We start from the raw sequence: 18436 nt of genomic DNA, 5'->3' as shown, positions 1-18436 counted from the left end.
CCTATCAATGTTAAATGATGATTTATGTAGATGCATGCGCAAAAATAATGAAGAGACGTGAAATGAGATGTGGTATACTACTCTTTGTTGTTTTCGGTGTGCACGCGAATAACACAAACAAATGCCGCATTTAACAAAGAGACTCAGATTTGATCCTGGTCTTAGTCGCATTTATTCAGTGGCTACACGAAATCAGCCTGCAGCAATTGTCGAGTCTTCCATCACGCATAATGATATCAACTCATATAGGGACTGCAAGAATTTTACTCTCATTTGCAAGACGTGAGAATCATTTAGATAGTGCGCTTTATGCGTGATATTCAGGAGCTTTTCTGATAAAACTTGGTGGTGGTAGTTGATTCATTTGATGATGCTATTCCGACATTGCCTATTATATGACATGAAGCGACTGTTTATGATGGCCTATGTACGTGATGATGAACGTGACTTGTGGCTAGACAGGCTCATTAGCAACTAAAAATAGGTTGCTTATATGTGATGGCATTTAGTTACAGTTGCTAATGATGAAACATTTATTGTGTAGCTTCTAAAAATCTAATCAAAAAAAGACTCGAGTCTTAAATATCTTGGCATCTAATTAAATTAAAACCTTTTTGTAATATCTGTATTGCTAGACTGGATGCCTTTACCGGATTTTAGTTCAACATAATTGCGCTAGTCGCCGTTATTTGTGAATTCCCTGGGATTTGTTTTTGGTATCAAGGAAAAGTCTACTTCCCTTAACTCAATTAAATTTTAGAATTTGATGTTTTCACGTCTAAATGACGATGGACATAAAGAAAGCAGCAAGCTTCAGGATAAATATAGCCAAATTTGATTAGCGTCATACCATTAGAAAAAAACTTGCGGTTTTCAACCTCGGTAGATATCGATCGCTAAGCAACCCCTCCTTTTACTTTTGGCCTTATCTATATAGACATATGGTATAAGGAAGCTCATTTTGATCGAATCGGATATGTGTGTACTGCAATGTGCTTCATTCCCGCCATCCATCAGACATGTACAATACATGAACACTGCAGTTGGTGCGTGCAAAAAACGTTGTCAACCACGCCCTTTGTTTTTATACACATAAAAAAAAAGACGTCCCCCTTTTTTTTTATTAGATTCCCTACGAGACACGATTTTCCCCTCTACGAAATTTAGTTTCTCCCTCTTTCTGTCTAGTTTGATTTGTATATATAGACACATCTGAAAACCACAATTTTCTTTTGTAAAACGAACAACACATTTCCCCCTTCAATCTTCGAATCTGTGCTGCTTCAACTTTATATTTAATAGGCGGCGTTAGCCAATGAGCCTTCTCGTCCCAACCTTGTGTAGTTTTGGTATATCTTTGTCGTCAATCGATGAGCAATTCCCGCCACCAAACGTATATACAGTAGGCTACACACGTTCGTGCATCATATTCTCAAAAGATATGGTTTCATGCAGATAGACCACCGACCAACGGACTGTATATATTATTTGATTTTATCAAGAGATTCTTTTCCTGTATATTTCTTTATGCGTCCTATCCTACACCACCGTCTGCTTGAACATTGGATTTTAAATGGTAGCTGTCTGTGTGATCACACAACGTTGACACATGAACATTTCAAATGACCATTAAAAGACGACCTTTTCATTTGGTGTTTGACTTTCAAAAGGTTTCTGATGTTTTCATTAGAGAAAACATCGAAGACTTTATGTTAAAGTCTATGTATATTCGTATGAGCTTTTCGCTTATATAGCCAGCAGGATTTCAAAAGGGGTGAGAAAGTCACAAAGTTGGCCATCAACTTTTCGTGGCCATTGTCGTAAATTTGTCGTCGACGAAATGAAAATCCATAAAACTGTTCAAAACGTACTCCGACGTTGGTATGTACACACATAAGCTTACATCTATGTATAGAAGGGAGAAGGAAAAAAAAAGGCGTAAGGAAATGACGTTTGGGCTGCAAACAAAGTTTTATTTTTATTTGAAAAAAAAGGAAAACATTTTTCAACGTTTTCGCGCAGCTCCTGAAATAGCTTGTATTACACAAAGAATCTGCTGTCTTTGGATCACGACGACGTAGACACACATATGTATTTACACCCTGAGATATGTATTTATTATATGAAAATTTGCATATAGTCCTCTGCGATCCTCAAAGCTGCCTCATATTTACTTGGGCACAACATCGATTGACATGAAAGCCTGTGTGTATAAATTCAAAAGATTTCCATTCCCCTCTTTTGCTTTAATTGAAAAATCGAGACATTATTGATTAAGCATTTGAACATTTGTTCATCAAAAAAGCAGTTTGCGATTTGTTCAGAGAAATAGACCGCGAATGCATAACGTATCAGCAGATTGTTATAAATAGAGATTGGGGTGATGAAAATAGATCCTCTTTGAAATGAAAATCATGAAATATTTAACTTTCTATCCAGAATCATCCACTGTCTTTTCCATCTGCTGCTTCCTTCTTTACATCTATTTGCCCATCCAATTTTCTTATATCTATATCTATATTTGTGGTTTATCCTCTCGTGCATGTACAGATTTTTATTTTTCATGCTATTTTTTGGGTTAGAATCGTCTGCCAAAATGATTTAATATCGCACAGGAATGATCTGGAAGTCAATCAAAATGTGATGTTGTTGGGGCGGTACGAATTTAAATATGTCATTTAAAAAGCTGATATTGGTGAAGCGGCACTTTATCTACGTACAGAAGTACAGGATAACCCCAGCGTTGCGGAGATTAAATATTTAAATTGAATTATCGATCGCATCTATGACGTCCATCGTCAGTCGAATACTTTGAAAAATAGGACTTTCCCTTGCCTTAGGATCAATCTGATAGTAAACCTTTATGTATAGTAATTAATAAAGCGACCAAATAAAGCAATATCCCCTCCTTTTACTTAATACAAGTCGGCCATGTACGCTGGACCCACATCACGCTGGAAATTGCCTGCGACATTGTGCACAGTCTTTATTTTTTTTCACACTTCCCCCCCTTTTTTTTTTACATGTAAAGGCACTTGCCCCAACGATTGTCCAGCTCTTTTTAATCCAATCCTATATATAACTATTTCCTTGGATGAATATATGTTTATTCCATTAACTCGCCATCACCCCAGTGTCGTTCACTAATGGAACGTGCGCACAAAATAAAATAAGAAAAGAGTGGGAAGAGAGAGTGCTATCGTGGGGAGCCCACTTGTTCCTCAATTCAAAAAAATAAAAAGAGCCGGCCCTGTGTGAGGCCACTTTGACCGCCAGCAACACGTCCACTTATTTTCTACAACAATAAATAAATAACAAAAAAGTGCTCTAGGGGCAGTGGCATCATCATCAGCCTTTGAATATGCAATTTCAATATTCTGATATGGCAGACAGCTGTACATAAATATATACTCGATGGATTATTACATTAAATGCATACGTCTTTATTTCGGTAGATTTTTTGACGTATATCATAGAATAAAACCAGCAGTAGGGCCTACATATAAACTAATATCGAAGGAAACGCATACAACATGTTGATGTATTGCTCCGTTTAAAAGACGCCCAAAAAAAAAGGCATTCAAAAAAGAAACGAAATGACGTAACGCCTATTGAATGACAGGGCGCGGTAGCTGTACACTAAAGTGATGTATTATATATATTTTTTTAAGGCCATATGTGATGTGTATGCATATCGAAGAGAGAGAAAAAGGGATGATGTACATTCATTTATTTCGATGTAAAGAGGAAAAGTTTCGAGATTTATGTGCCTGCCGCGTGACAGATTCAATCACTTGTTGCCTTTACGCGGTATACGTTCATCTTTTATTTATGTTCGTCTATTTGTTATGCATAGTTTTATTTGGTATCCAAACGTTTTCCAAGTAGATGCTATTAGATTGGAAATTTGTGTTTTGAGTTTTACCTAAATCCGTACTTTCTATTTTTTTGGCACGTTGAGATCTGTAAGAAGGGTAGGGAAAACAAACCTTTTGCCATTCGCAGTTTAGGGGAAGGGTAAACTGCTTTTCTTCTTCGTCATTGCATTATCTCTTTTTCTTTCAAGCCGAAATGCATTTTCTTTTAAGTCGAAATGTAAATGTCAATAGATGGCAGCACAGTCGTTTCAACTTCTCTTTTCTTTGTCGTGACCACCGTTTTCACAAAAGTTAGCCTTTACATAAATAAATATATATATTTTTTCTTTCTACCCGTCTTGTCTTGTTTGTAGCCTATAAAAACTCTGACGCGCTGAATGACTCATGCAAAGGGAAAACGCAGCCAGCCAAGAAGGCCGTCACGCAACTCACGACATTACAAAGCAAATCACAAAAAAATAAATCACAAACTTTTTAGCGCTTTCTTATACCGTACTTTCGTGTACACAGCAACTGCTGTCTGCATTACCCGGCGCAAAAAAACGCTTCAAATTTAATTTCTAATTCCTAGTTGATGGCCATCGATTCAGAGTTTCTCTCCACCATTTCCATGCGCCGTTAAGTAAGAAGATCTTTTGTGTGTGAAACACTTGTGTACATAAACACGGGGGTGAAAGGAACCTGATTTTTTATTGCTTGCATTTCAATGAAGAAATAGTTTCGCTCGAATGGAAATCGTACGCTTTATTATGCGGACAGATGGAGCGCTGAACAGGAATGTCTTTTTTGTGTGTGTGAAAAACCGGTCATTTTTATTAACGACGAAGAAATGCTATTGCTATACCAATATATGAGGGTACACGATGGACGGATCAAGAAAAATTGACGATCTCATTGCATCCCTTTTGTCAAAACTCTTTTTTCTTTTGGGAACTGGGAATTCCTTCGATTCGCCTTTTTTTCCTCCCCCAATTCCAGGGAATTTTATGATATCGAATAGAATGCGAGCAAAGATGAAGAACTCGTATGGTATGTGGTCAACAATAGTGTAGGGTTCTTATACAGCACTTATTGCACGTAGATAAAGAGATTTTTAAAAAATATATATTTCTAAATTGGCGGACGATGATGATGTTTTTAAAAATAAGAAATGGGTCTATGAATGTTCTTGTTCAAAGCATAAAGGGTTGTAATCATTTAGAAAAATTTCGAGTGTATTATAGATCAGTCCGGGGGGTGTCTACATTAATATTGGATAAGGTGCAGGATGTGTGTGTGTGTGTGTGTGTGTACATCCTGGTTGCCTATATAAAACTTATTGAACCTGAAAAACGGGTGCGTGTTGCTTGTTCTGATATGCACTTTACATATAAATCGCTGTCACTCGACGTTCCTGTCCAATACGAAAAATACTGGGTGATGGTGCGTATATATAGTTTGTGGCATAACTCATTATTAAGTTAAACAACAATTTAATAAAAAAAAGAAAAAGGATTTTTTTTGGTGTGATTATCCTGACGACCGGAAAGAGTCTCGTATATACAAAAATAGATTGTATATAAGAAAATGTGATGCACATAATAGCATTATTTATATTCCGTTATTGCTTCTACATAATAACATGCAGCAAGGCCCCAATATGGTTTTCCCCATTTCTGTGGGCCCGGGAAATTTTTTTTTTATTTGTATAGAAAAAAAAACAACAAAAAACAGACGTTTTCACGCTAGATTGAACAGGATGACGGAGCGAAAGAACGAAACTGAGAGAATAAATGAGAAAATGAAAAAGAAAAAAAAAAGAAGAATAATAAAAAAGAGTTTAATGAATCTTGTGTCTAATTTAGCATATAATAGCAAACGGAAGTCAACATAATGAACCTTTTTCTTTTCTTTTAAAGCATAGATAAATACGTCGTGACGAATTTTACAAAATTGGAGAAAAAAACCCTTCAACTTTGTACGCTTCAGACGCGTAATGAGCGAAGCCATCAACGGGAAAAATGTATTGGCACGTGATTCACGGAGAAAAAAAATATGATTGCCGATGTGCAAAAATGGAAACGGTGAAGGTCTTGCTATCTTTTTGAATGCCGAAATCCCTCGGGACTTCGTGAGTCACGCGGGAACAAGTTTTTTCTTTTTCATGACGAAAAGAAAACGGGTTTATATGCAGCACGTTCGATTGACTTATGGCATGCTGGTCATCAGCGTTTTACATCTATACCTTTTCTTCGTTTCGTTTTATAAAAAGTATATTATGCATAGGGCGACTGTGTGTTGTGGAACAACCAAATAGAGAAAGACACGTCACACAGCAGGGCGGAGGATAATTTTGTTTTTTTAAACTAAAATTTTTTTGAAATATTTCTTTTTTTTTTTACGTTTCATTATTTTAATTATTTTTTACCGTTATATCGTAATGCATATCCAATTGCTAGTGAACAATTCCCTTATTTTTGTACATATATAGTTTTAAAAATAGACATGCGCACACAGCGTCTCGTATTTTTATTAACATTCCTTCTTCGTGAGCGGAGGTATTGGTTTTCAATCTTTCGTATAGTCGTGTGGTAAAACGGGTTCCAGGAATTGGAAAAATTCTAGTCGTCTCTCATTTCGTTTTCTCTCTATTATAAAACAATGACCGCAATTTAAAAACAGTGAGAGAAATTTTTCAATGAAAAAAAAAAAAAGAAAGAAAAAGGTATGCGCGTGTTTCGTGTCACCGACACCTTACAACAATAAGAAAAGGTGTCTGGTTTATATGATTGTGGTTTTCTTGACGCGATGACAACACGCAAAGATGCGACCAGGAATGCCGACAGTGACGAAAAAGGCCGGACACACACACACCCATTTCTCAGCATTTTATTCGATATTTGATATTTTTCTATTATTCTTCCGTATGATGTTTAATACATTTGGGTGTGTGTGACGCTCGTTAATATAAAAATTCGTCCTCCCCCTTTCCATTTTGTTGTTGTTGTTCCATCCAATACCGTTGTTGTAGATAGACACACACACCTCATCGCACATTCAGACTTCCCAAAGTCTGGCGTTGCGTGTTTGGATATTTTATCTGACGTATCACGCGCGCACCTGTGCGTGAAAATTCCCCCTCTTTACGTAGCTATTTTTCGTTCCTAGAAAAAAAATACATAACAAGCCTTCCTATATAATGTTTATTCACCATTTTCGTTCACATGCGTACACAGGTATATTCGTCACTGGCCATTTTTTATTTTATAAACGAGCTCTTGTTTAGTCAGATCTAGATGTGGGGGGCTAGGGGGACCAGGTGTTTTTTTTTTTTGTTGTGCATTTTACTTCCCCCTTCTTATCGTATTGCTTCCATATGCATGTGTTGGCGTGTGTGTGTGTGTGTGTGTCTGTCTCGCTGTAAGAGAAACCGTTATTAATTTCAGCTACCCGTACATGGCTCTTTATGATTACAGAGACAATCGAACTCATCCTACCGACCTTAATTACCCAGACAGACCCGTCATCATCATCATTCACGTAAGGGTTTTCTTTTTGTTCCAGACGCCCTTTTGCTACACAGTTTCGGTTGGAAATTGTACTTGGATCGGCGCCGAAATTATTGTGCCAGATATGGCGCTACTTTTCCAGTTTCTTAAGAATTTGTATTTTTTTTAAATTATCTTGAATCGTAATTGTACGAAAACGACTTGTGCTCTTTCGGAGGTGGTTAATAATCACTTTTCATTAAGGAAGAAATTGATTTTGATTAACGATAGTGCTGCCACCGGAATCCGTTTAAGATTCGTCTGCTATCGTGTTTGTAGCCTTTGTAAATATTCTGATATTTTCATGTCAAAAAAGCGTGTAAAAGCGTAATCAAGGATTGGAAAGCAGATGTAAAAATTATCTTTCACTGAAAAAGATAAAGTGGTTATCTAACGAAAATCCATGTTTAAATATGATAAACATGTAATAAATAGAGGATTGAGTTTCATTTGATTTCCGTTCTGCGGCGCTGCATGTTTATATTGAGAAGCGGCACCCACTTTCAATTTCAATATGGCCGACTAGGGAGGAAACATGGTTGTTATTTTTTGTGTTGTTTCTCTCTTCCAGCTCTTCTAGAGTCCCACGAGCTGCAAGTTTTTGTAATATTATCAATTCATTATAATTTAAAAGCAAAAATGCTACAGTAAAAAAGACGTGATTTAGATTATTTATTTTTGAATTTTCAGCTCTGGGTTTGTTACGCCACCACCTCCCTGCCTGCCTGCTTGTTGTTTTCAGTTTTTATCCCCCTAGAGAACGAATTGTCCAGAGAAAAAACTATTTAAAACGGTGAGTCAAGCATTATTGTATTGTTTTTCCTTTCTTTTTATTCCTTCTCGTGCTCGCCCCTAACATTGCACACTGGGTATAGACACCCCATACTGGGTATATGACCTTCCACCACACACATTCTATTTGTGGCGACGTGATGCATTTCCAAAAGGTAAACATGGCAAAGCCGGGGCGCTGTCACTCGACACCTTTTGGCCGGGTTATGGCGTCGCGCCCCTCATTGCCTTGTACACCCAAACAACTGAGCCAGCCATGGTTATAACAGCATAGCAACAGGCTACTAATGACTGTGCTGTTCCTTTTTTTGTTTTTCCTCTTGGAAAAAAAAAGTCTTCACTCACTCGTGCCAGTTTCCTGTTTTGAACTCATCAAGCTGATGCATGAATCACTTACCGAGTCACCTTTTTACTTTTTGAACACAATCTTCATAGTGGATCCCACTCGCTCAGGTGGTTCCTTAGACTTTGTTTGGTACTCATCAAGAACATGACAGTAACCCTTTCGTTCCCAATTTTGTTTGATACATTCAAAAACACCCAGCATGGTGGAATTGAATTCAGCATGTTCGCAGTGCTTTTGTTGAACCACATGTATCACTTTGAGGCACCTCCGTTGAGATCTTGTTTGCATCTGAGATTGTAATGTTGAAACTCACAGCAAGAAGAAAAAGTCAGGCACTTTTTACGCATCTTGTTGCTTCCTCTCTCGCTTGCGTAACCATTGATTTCGATTCTTTATCAGAGCCAATTGAGGAGAGGCCCCCTTCCATTCTCCTTGATGCCACTTTTGTCCATTAATCAATATGGAACGAGGGTGGCAGAGAGAGGACTACGTACGTATATAGAAAACCACTTTTTTTTTTCCCTTTTTGTGTTTGATCTGGGGTTTTTCGGTCTTTGGGGTCGGAGGTTTATCAGCCCCGATTCTTGTCGAGTAGTTTGTCAATGTCATCCCCGTTTGTTGAAAAAGGGCACATTTTAGAGATTGGGTGTACAGTTCCAACCCCTGCACACATCGCCTCATCAGGTGAATGGATTCTAAAAGAGGGGTGGGTCTGTCAAAAAAAAAAAATAAATAAAATAGGAGGAGGTGAATAGTCTAAAATACAGAGAGAGACTTGACGACTTTTAATCTTCTTGGTCCACAAAACTCGATATTTAACTGCCCATTTTTATACTACGTTGGGGGGGGGGGTTTAATCGCATGTTTCTCAAACGCTCGCTCGAATGATTAACATTTCTTTTGTTGATTCTTTTGTATTTGTTCAGTCCCGCACTCACGATCAAAAACGGCTTGAATAGATAGGGGATCCCTCTTATTACATCCCCTCATTTCCTCCTATTTTTTTTCCCTTTCCGGGAGGGCCCCCATGAGAAGTGAGTGTAGTAGCCTATCCAACAATTGAGTGGGGGGTTCAATCTTTGTCGGCAGTAATTAACGGTAAGAGTCGCGTGCTGATTACCTCCCACGAGAGCCAGACGTGGTAAAAAGTTTTTCCGTCTCGCTCTTTTTTTGATTGCCAATTTTATTTTACTTCGAAAGCAAAATACAAATGCAACTCTACTTGATTGCCGTATCGTTTTATAGGGATTGCGTCATTTTTCTTTGTGTGTGTGTGTGTCCGGGTGTCTTTAGTGTTGGCTGAAAAACGTTCGTACAGACTTGAGCTGGGGGGATATAGGAAAGGTCTCGGAAAACAAATGATGGATGCATTTCGTCTTGATGGTGGGTATAAAAACTAGTGATGGATCTGTTGCTGCGGAAACACACACACACACACACAAAGGAGGAATCAAAACTTTTTTTTCCCTTTATCGTTCCATGTCCGGATTTTACAAGGAAGAATTCAATCATCAGATTCTTCTTATTTCGCGCCCGTGGTCTTTTTTTTTTTTTTTTCAATGAAATTTGTGTGTCCCGTCCATTTAAAAAACAAAAACAAGAGACGTTTCTTAAAAAATGGAAAATACACTTGATTTGATAGTGGGGAGGGATGGTATCGATTATTTTCGAAGTAACTAAGTCGATTACATCGTAAACACACAAAAAACTCTGTTCTTTAACCTCCCCACCGTGCATCTCGGTGAGTCTAGACGTTTTGGATGGCTGCCGCGTTTATGTAAAAAAAAAAAAAAAAAAACGAAAACTTTTCTTCTCTTTGGGTCCTTTTTTTTTTTTTGTCAGTCGTTATTATAATCCTGTTTCTTTTCCCTCTACACACGCTGCGACGACGTTTGGTCGTTTGGAACGGCGCCGAACAGTTGCCCGTCCCGCGTGCTAATTGACCCCGAAGGCTTGGCTACGGTTAGCCCCCCACCATTCCCCTCGAAAGGGGGTGGATGGGGGACAACGACGTGATGAACGATATCTTTGGATTTTTTTTTTCTTGTATTTTTCACGTCACCTGGAAGCGAAGCAAACACAACTGATTGATATTTTTTTTTTCTTTTTCGCTCAACGTTAGAAGGAAATAAAAAAAAATAGTTTCCTGTGTGACGTTGGTGAATGTTTTAAGAAGGAAATCGAAAGAGAAGATCGTTTTTCAAGATGCAGTTTAGAAAAAAAAAGAAAAGAAAAGAAAGAGATGGGAGAGTAGGTAGTAAGTGAGGGTTGGTTGGGAGAGGCTTGCGATGCGGATTCACGTCACTCTTTTTGGGTGTGATGGATGGCCTTTAAGGAAGGGCATTGCAAAAGGGAAAAGGAGAAGAACCCCACGAAGATATAAAAATCCCAACAACCACCGGAGAACCGTAAAAATTTCCTTTTTTTTTTTTTTTTTTTTTCTTTTCCTCTGCGCTTTCGATGGAACATCTTTTTTTTTTTATTCCTCCAACAACACACACGCATATAATGCAAATATAAAAATACAACTGGGGAAAAGAAAAGTAAAAAAAAAAGGCTAATAAAAGGGAGGATAATATTGGAGTCGATTCCTGGAAGAAAGAAGGGCGGCAACTCAGCTTTGCTGGAGAGAAAAAAAGAAAATAAAATAAAGGGCTGTTGTGTTGGTATGCATTCTAAAAGAGAGAGAGAGAGAGAGAGAGAGATAGAGCGAACAAGGAAATAAAAGAAAACAGTACGGCATAAATCGTTACTTAAAAGGCCAAACGGTGGGCGGAATGTTTGTCTCGTTGTCCCCGTGTCTGCAATTCGATGGATCGCTTGGATGGATGTGGGCGGTCATGACTCATCCCTCCTTCTGCAACCGATTTTTGCAGCCACTCTGCACGTAGAATTGCCTTTTTGTTTTTGTTTTTTTTTTTGCTCCATCATTTCGTTCGTCGTCATCCTCTACATGCTTTTCCCCCTTCTTCTTCGGGATCCAAGATACAATTGAATTGTTTTTTTTGTTTTTTTTTGTTTTTTTTCGGTTGATGTTGCCCCGTTGGTTGGGGTTCTAAGAGACGCATCGTTCGGGAATCGCGACATTCTTGGAGGCGGGTTAAATGTCCCTGCTGATGGTTTATCGTCATGTCTGCGGACAATGAACAGGACCAGCTGTTTGTCGCAAAATGTGTGTTGTGGAAGCATTTTTTGAATTCTTATTTTGTTGTTGTCTTGTTGACATTGTATTCCGAGTGGCATCATCAGATGCTTGATTGGTCCATTTTTTTTTCTTCTTTTAAGGGTTGAATGATTTTTTAAAGATATCTATTCATCATGTTGAAGTTTAGATCTACGCTTTCCCTACCAGACTTGTAAGTGGGTTTCAAGTATTTTTTCGAGCCGTTTTTCATTTTTTTTTTATTTTGGAAACCCGCTTTTGTGTAGGCTGGGTTCAAGTCTGTTACATCGATCTTGTGCGCTGGCTTGGGTGTTGTCGATGGACGACCAAAAAATAGCCTCCTTTTCTTTCTTCATTCCCGGTCATTTAAATCTCATTAAATTGTTAAGAGAGAAAAAAAATAGTTTCACATTTCTTAGACTTGGATTTCCATTTTTTTTTTTTTTTTTTTTTAAGAACTCCGTTGAAGGGATGGATTTCCTGGGAATGTCTAGTTCGCTAGACATCGTAGACGCTGAGCAAAAATCGCGTGGAACGCATTTGGATTGAATTTATTTTTTTTATTTTTTTTTTTTAACATATCCCGCTGTTTTTCTTTTTAAAGTCGAAAAAAAATCGGGAGGGTTTAAAGAGATGCGTTGGTGTGTGAGCTCTGGAAATCGTTTGATCCTTGCACGAATGAACCCGGAATGATCGGATTTGGTGCGGTGCGCGCGTGAAAAGCCGCGCGGGACCGTACAGAAACGCGCTAAAAAGGAATAAACACGAAGAAAATGTTGGGAAGGCAAAAAAAAAAGAACATGTAAGATCTTATACAATAAGAACTGGCATGCCCTTCATATAAATAGCGCTCTTTTCTCCTTCTATTCTTTTTTTTTTTCCTTTCTTTCTCTCATAGTTTTATGAAGAGAAAAATGAACGTGAAAAAAAAGAGGAAAGAGAAGAAGATGCAATCACCGAGTCATTCTGGTACACGACGACGCCACCCGACGTCAATGGGGGGTAGGGGGGAGGTCCAAGAGACAGAGAAGCATATTATTATTTTTAGGAAATATGTATATACATATATAAAATGTGTACGCGTGTCACTTGTTGATGTTTTGCATTGTTTTCTTTTCATCTCGTTTTCCAAGCAAAATGTCCTCCCCCTTTTTTTTTTTCTTTCACGACCGGAAGTTACGAACGAACGATCTTTGATGGCTATTTAACGTCCTTCGGCTTGATTTTTTTTTCTCCCTTACTGTCTCCCTTTGAAGGGGGATGGTGGTAGAGGATTTCTTTTGACTTGATGAAGAAAACAGCACAAGCCGTTACGTTGTGGCTCGAAATCTGATCCAATCTTTCATCTCCCCCCCTCCTCGCTCTCTCTCTCTCTTCGTTCACCGAAAAAAAAAAAAAAAAGCCGCACCCCTCTCGAAAACTAGCGAGATGACGTTGTCCCCTTGTGTTTTTTACATCTTGGCCGTTATCTGATGAATTTTTTAAAATTTATTTCATCTTTACAAGCATTTCATTTTTCTATAAGGGAAGGGTGGTGTGTAAGCGATTTTTTTTTTTTTTTAGCACACACGCACGACAATTGACGATAACAAAGGATTGAAAGTGGATAAAATTTGATTAGTTTAAAGACTCTCCATCCTCCCTTTTCATTTGTTCTTATCTTGTCGAGGGGGGGGGAAGGGAAAAAAAAAAAACTGTTGATGTGTGCGGTTAAGTCGGTCGGATAATGAAACGGTTTCTTATCTCTTTTAACTTTTGTTTTTGTGTGTTTGAAAACCCGTCTCAAACCGCATCCGCACCGCAAGCCCTCTCCTCTTTTTTTTTTTTTTTTTTTTTCTTCGGGGTTTTATATTAGAAATATGTTTTCTTTTTTTTTTTTGTGTGTGTGTGTGTGTGTCGGTAACCTCATCCGGCAACTGAGGAAGAGTTCATAAAGTAACTGCATCCGAACTGTCGAGATAACATTGGAACAAATATTTTGGCTCCCATTTTTTTGTTTTTTGTTTTTTTCTTCCTTCTTCCTTCTTCGTTCTAGAAAGAAAATTGCATCCAGCTGGAGTTTTCAGATTTTTTTTTTGTACTAAAAAACTCAAAAAGGATTCCGCTTTTTTTTTTTTAATTTTCTTAAATAGAAAAGAAAATTGATGTAAATCTTTCGGCGTTGTCAAATTGTTCCCGTTTCATTGCCGACCACAAAAGATAGTTTTTTTTTTTATCGCTCCGCTTTCAATTGTTTTTTAGTTTTATGGAGCCAGTGGGCTCTTCCGAGGCTTTTAAAAACTTTTTCTTTCCCCTATTTGCATTTTGAATTTGAATTTTTCTTTTTAATTTTGAAATTTATTTTGCGTGTATTTTGAAATTTATACTGACTTGATTCCAATTGGAATGAGACGGCCAATTGTGCGTTGGGAAGGGTCTCGGGTCTCTCTACACGCACGTTCTTATGGGATGTAATTGGTAACCGAGTGCTGGTGTCGAGTTGTGTGACCCAAAGTCTCTTCACTTAAAAAAAAAAAGGGGGAAGAAAAAAAAAAAAAAAGAGGTTCGACGCGCCCCTCTTGTCTCATCTCGATCGAATGATCTAATAAAATAAAATAAAAAAAAGAAGACGGGCTTCCCAGAAAGAAAAAGAGAAAACATTGCTCTCCTCCTTTTTTTTTTTTTGCTATGTTTTTATAGATGTACAAAGATTGCCACTTGGTGTGATGAGCTGTGCGCGTCATCATCTTTTTTTTTTTTTTTTTTTTCTTCACTCTTCTTCTTCTCTTTTCTGATGTCCCATGTTTTTCTCTCGATTGAGGACACGAAAAAAGAAAAGTCCCAACAACGAACGCCACAATCCAAAGTGACCCATTCGAATCGAAACGGAAGGAGGGTGGGGATGGATATAACCAGAAGAAAAAAAAAAAAAGGCCACATAAAAAACTAGGGAACGGACATTCGCTCGTATATGTGTTTTTGGTGGTTCGAATGGCTCTCTTGTTCTTCTATATACACAAATAATAATATATTGGGAAGTTGAATTACGAGAAAAAAAAAAAAATTGTGTGAGGGTGGGTGAGGCTTGGGGAGGATATAGAGACGGCGTGTACAGTATACGTAGTTATATATATTTATATATAAAAGAGGAGAAGAAGAGGAAAAAAAAAAGGATAAGGCAACACACAATTGGATGGTAGGACATTGATGGCGCATGATGTGTGCGGATGCTCTTATTGGATGGATTGTCGTCATCGTCGTTATGCCATTATGACGGTTTTGGGGATGGCGAACAGGGAGGTTATAACGACCGCTGCTCCCCCCCCCCCCACACACACACCACCAGGCTTTTTTTTTTTTTATTTTCTTTCTCTTTTTTGATGATCCGGAATGAGAGAAAAAAGTCATTGGCATTTTTTATTTTGTGAATATATTAAACACGTTGTTTGTCTCTCTCGTTATGATGGCGATAAAACGAGAGAGAGAGAGAGAGAGACACGTTCTGCTGGGATGATTGGATGGTGATGATGAATTTCGTCGGAAATACCCTTTTTTTTCGCTTATGTCGTTCATTTTTTATATTTAAAATTAAAAGAAATATATACGTATGTCGAGGATACGTTTAAATATAAAACATTTTTAGATTGGGGATTTCGTGGGAATGTCACAGCGGGTGGGGACTTTTTTTTTTTTTTTTTTTACCCCCGAGGATCGTGTTTGGTCGACTTGTCACAAATACCTATTCATGTAATGCTAGGTTGTGAAAAAGTCACTGTATTATGCACTTGACAACTTCACTTTTGACATTAGCCTCAAGTTTGACATTTTCTATATTTAAAAGAAGAAAAAAAAATCTTGAAATCGATTGGCCCCTCAGCGTTGGGATTTCACGTATGTCGATCCTTGTGCTAGAATTCTCACGTAGATTTCGCCCCCCCCCCTCCTCCTCGCTTATATATATAAATATGTTCGCGATCTGAATATCCGATGAAACATTGAACGCCATCATCGAATTCCACATCGTTTAGAAGACGATGGGTGCGCAAGCATCCGTCGTTCGTGTATACATTGACCATCAGGCCGTTTATATTTACACACACACACACACACACACGTACTGTACATTTTTGTTTTCTTCTCCTTCAGTGTCTGTTTTGTCCCGTGTCAGAGTTTATTTACACTTTTTTTTTTTTTTTTTTTTTTGCAAAATTGTGCATTTGCTGCAATTTCCTCTCTGGCCCGCCTCTCGTTCCAGCGGGAATGTGTTCTATTTTAAGCCTTTTTTTTTTTTTTGGAGTTGCTCGTCTAATGCGATCGTCCATTTTCTTTGAAAAAAAAAAGAGAACTTCTTTTTAAGCCACTTATATATATATATATATATTTTTGCAGCTTTACCTACTTGGTGTATTAAAGAAAGTCGGGGTTTAAAAAAAAAAAAATGTATATATATATAAAGGGCGGAGGGTGGGGGAAAAGGTATTTTTAGACACATAGTCGTTAGTAGTAAATAGTTTTGGACACGGTGTTCGTGTGTAGAGCAAATAGGACGGCGGAGGCGCTTTTAAAATTGGCGCGCGCGATGACGGCGAACGTTTTCGGGAAAAAATGTCGACTATTTTTGGTCGTCTTCTTTTTTTAATCACTCGTTTGGATTTGAAACTAATTTCCTAGTTATTTCGATGTTAGCGAACGAAATTGGGGTTTTTCGTGGGATGTCGTTGATGTTTTTTTTCGTGGGGGGTTCGTTTGAATATTAATTTTTCTTTTCGTTGGCTTCGTGACAAGGGTTTACTTAATCATCAGGCAAAAAAAAAGCGAGTCAAAAGAGAATTTTTGGTATGGTGAGTTTTTATGTCAATTAGGCAAATTGGATGCGACACTGAGAGCAAAAAAAAAAGGAGATTTGCTTACAACAGCTGGTCCTTTTTTTCACGCTTCTATTGCGTCTTTTATAAGAGAAAAAAAAGGTGACGATGTCATCACTGTCTACTGTCATCAAGTCCCAATTCACCAACCCTTTTTTTTTTTTTTTTTCTGTTGTTGTTGTTGCTCTTTCTGATTAACCGCGACTCAAATTCGATTACACAATCAACAGCTGTTTTTTTTTTTTTTTTTTTTTTTCTCCTTTTTGGCTCCGATTGTATATTATTAGACGCTTAAACCCTGGCATTTAACTCTGAAAATGAAAGCAAGATCGAATTCAGTTTAAAGACCAGCTCACCCAAATAAATGTTTGTTTTCTTTTGCCCCTATTTAATTATCATCATCTTGTGCGGACACATCAAGTGGCGACCGGCCGAGCGTGTGATTCGTCCGCCTGGCCGTGTCTTTGTCACTTTGGCTTGATTGAATGAGAATTGTTGTTGCTCCGCTGCGGCTGCTGTTTTCATTTTTGCTTTTGTTTTTTTTTTTTTTGTTTCTTCCTATAACACACAAGGAGGGGATAAAAGGTCAAAGGTCGTTCCACCCCATTGGCTTCACTCTCTTGTCTCTTACTGCTGCTGCTGCTCGCGAGATGTTCTCGCCTCTTTTTCGTTGTTTTCTTCCGACCGTGCCTGGGCAAATGAAAAAAAAAAAAAAAAAAAAAAAGGAGAAGTTTGGTTGGACAATGATAAACACACATGAGCTCATCACGTGACTGCTTCATGTGTCTTCGTTTTTCTAAGCGAAAAAAAGGGTTGCGAGATGGGACCAAAGGATGATGGACGAATGTTATTATTATTATCTTTATATATATATATATATATATATATATATAAATAAGCCTATATGGAAATGATGAGTACTAGCGCTTGATGATGACCATGGCGGCGAATGATTACAATCCAACATCCGACAGTGGCCAGGCAAAGGCCACACAGTCCCATTGGTAATTTTCTACCAAGAGACTCTCCCCCTCCCTCCCTCTCTTTTTTTTTTTTTTTTCGTTCTTTTTTTTTTTTTTTTTTTTTTTTTTTATTCGCTTGGTTGCGTACTTATTAAGTTCTATCAGTTCGTTTATTTTTCGGGAGAATTGCGGGCAGAGTTTATTCATCAATTGTTCGGGAAATTGAGCAGTTTTTTGTTTGTCCCAGAGCCTGCGCATTCTCTTTTTATTGTGATACTAATAATTATCTTTTTTTGTTGTTGTTGTTGAAGAATATGATGTAGAGTGGGAGAGTTAAAAAAATAATAATAATAACAAAAGTAGTGGGAAGCGGTTGTTTTGAAAAATGGCGCAATATTTAAATATTTATTCGATTACTCTGCATACACTGGTTTTCTATATTTATTATACGGTAGGCAAGGCTGGTATTGTTGATGTTTGTTTCCTTCCGTTGCGGATGGATGGATGACCAAGTGATGTTGTATATAGAGGAAATGAAAAATCGTGTTGCTTCTCTCGCTCGCTCGCTGTGTGTGTGCGCTGTTACACGTAATAACGTTCACATTTTTAGCCGAGTGAAATATGGACATGGGCCTCCCCTACCGAGAGATCTTTTACTTCCCTTCTTTTTTGTTTTGTTTCGTGTAGTGTTGGTTTGTTGTTGTTCCCTCTTCTTCTTCTTTTTTTCTCGCTTCGTCATGGATTCTAATGAGATTCTATTCTCTCGTGTACGCGTCCGGGGTCGATTCAAGGTGAAAAAGAAAAAAGAAAATCCCACACGACGATAACCGAAATATTTTTTTATTTTTTTTTTTAAATAAATAAAAAGGGAGAATCGTGATCGAGATTCTTCTGTGTGAGAACAAGCGGACGGGGGGGGGGAGA

The 18436-nt window shown here is 37.9% G+C and overlaps 1 long non-coding RNA gene across 1 annotated transcript; it reads left to right on the top strand.

The window, feature by feature from the left end:
* The first annotated feature begins 7817 nt into the window (after positions 1–7817).
* LOC132087785 (uncharacterized) lies at positions 7818–12473 on the top strand. The gene is made up of 3 exons (XR_009420595.1): positions 7818–8008; positions 8096–8202; positions 12311–12473. It is a non-coding gene; the product is annotated as an uncharacterized LOC132087785 (long non-coding RNA).
* The last annotated feature ends 5963 nt before the right edge of the window (positions 12474–18436 follow it).

This window comes from Daphnia carinata, chromosome 1, assembly GCF_022539665.2.
Source record: "Daphnia carinata strain CSIRO-1 chromosome 1, CSIRO_AGI_Dcar_HiC_V3, whole genome shotgun sequence".
NCBI classification, from domain to species: Eukaryota; Metazoa; Arthropoda; class Branchiopoda; order Diplostraca; family Daphniidae; genus Daphnia; species Daphnia carinata.
Note: the sequence above shows the minus strand (reverse complement) of the source record. Positions and strands in the feature narration are given on the sequence as shown.